Raw genomic sequence first — 1,967 nt, forward strand, 5'->3', positions numbered from 1 at the left:
GACAAGATTAGGGTGTGCACGCAGGGCCTGCATTCCTTGAATCTCATCTCAGGTGGTCTTCTAATCTTGATGAGCTTCTCTGACTCCTTTAATCTTGCTCAGGTGGCTTCTCAGCTGCTCCTTCCTTATCTTTGCATCCCCTCTCTTCCCCTACTGGCAACTGTTGGAGACTGTCCTTTGGAATCCAGGGAAGATCATGGAGGCTGGAGTCTGTTCCCTACAAACAGAAGACAGAAAGAATTCTGTGCCCAGGAACCACACAGGGTCCTGCTCAGTTTCATATGGGGAAGATTCCTTGGGACGATGGCAAATGGGACTGATACTGGTAGCACTGGAAGGCTACAAATGGGTCCTAACAAGAAGGACTGGGCTTTGATTACCCAGCTGTAGTTGCAAATATGCAAAGTACTGTAAAAGAACTGAAACAGACACGCTGCTGTTGAATGCAAGTTCACGTGCCTGTTAATGTACAGTGAGACCAAACAAGCCAAAATGTTAGTTTGAAGCAGAGAAAGGTTTATTCCAGGGCCAACCAAGGAGAATGGGTGACTCTTGCTCAAAAAACCCTGAATTCCCCAACGGTTTGGGGGGAGATGTTTTATAAGCAAAGCTTGGTGTGAAGGCTGCAGGGTGTGTGACTTTCTTCTGATTGGTTGCTGATGAGGTAACAGGGTGATGCTCCAGGAATCTTGTGCTCAGCCTGAAGTTACTACCTTCCGTCTGGGTGGGTGCCTTAGTTCCTGCAGAAGAACTCAAAGATATTGTTAGTGTATATTCCTTGAAGAGGAACCAGGACCCTGCCCCAAGACTGCACTACTGTTTCTTGACTGCTCCTCCCTTGTTTCTTCATTCCCTCCCTTCCCTGATTAGCAACTATTTGAACCTGCCCTTAGGAACTCTGGGAAGGTCATGGAAGCTAAATGAAGCCTATTTCCTACAAACAAGAAATAGAGGACTCAGAAAGGGTTTGTACCTGAGAGGCTTACAGGGTCTTGCTTGGTATCAATAACAAGAGATTATATTGTTTCTTAGTACAATTATACCAGATACCTGAAAAGGTGACACCATGTATTTCTGGGACCATTCCTGCTTTTGACAAGATCACATAGAAATCTGCAAGCCTGAGTGATCTTACCCTGGGACACATTTTGGTCATATGCTAGGAGACTCTAGTAATGTGCCAGAATTTTTTACTCTTATTTTTCAGGTTACATCTACTATAGTGTGATAGTGATGTAAAATTGGCATTGTTGGTGAGATTTTAATATGACATTGATGGTCAAATGTGTTGGGAAATTGAGTTAAAAGCCTCCCGCCCCCCACTGGCTTTTCCAAAGGCTAGGCATATTCATGCTGGAATATTGCTGTGTATGTTGTATAAATGTTACACCAAATGTAGCTGCTCAGATAGGATTGATTGTTTCGTTATGTGGGAACTTTGACCGGAGAAAGGATGGAGTTGGATGGGAGTGGAGGTGAGGGGATGGGGGGTGGTGGCCTGTGTTTATAAGAAAGAATTTGTCTGGTCTTTGTTCCCAGTTCCCGGCACAGAGCTTCTAAAACCCTTGGAATTTCCCTAGAGATCAGAGTGTCTTTGTAATTCATGAGCTGTTGGATCACCTCTGAGTTTATGCTAATAAGATGACTCAGGGTGAACCTTTAGATAGCCTCAGGTTAGGGACTGATTGAACTTGTGATGTTAGCCTGACCTCTCAACCTCCAGGGAGGGGATGGGGCATGGAGATTGAGTTTAGTCACCTGGCCAGTGATTTAATCAAGCTTGCCTATGTAATGATCAGCTTCCCAGGTGGCTCAATGCTAAAGAATCCACCTGCCAATACAGAAGATGCTGGTTCAACCCCTGGGTTGGGAAGATCCCCTAGAGGAGGAAATGGCAGCCCACTCCATTATTCTTGCTTGGGAAATGCCATGGACAGAGGAGCCTGGCTGGCTACAGTCCATGGGTT

Source organism: Odocoileus virginianus, chromosome 6, assembly GCF_023699985.2.
Source record: "Odocoileus virginianus isolate 20LAN1187 ecotype Illinois chromosome 6, Ovbor_1.2, whole genome shotgun sequence".
Lineage (NCBI taxonomy): Eukaryota > Metazoa > Chordata > Mammalia > Artiodactyla > Cervidae > Odocoileus > Odocoileus virginianus.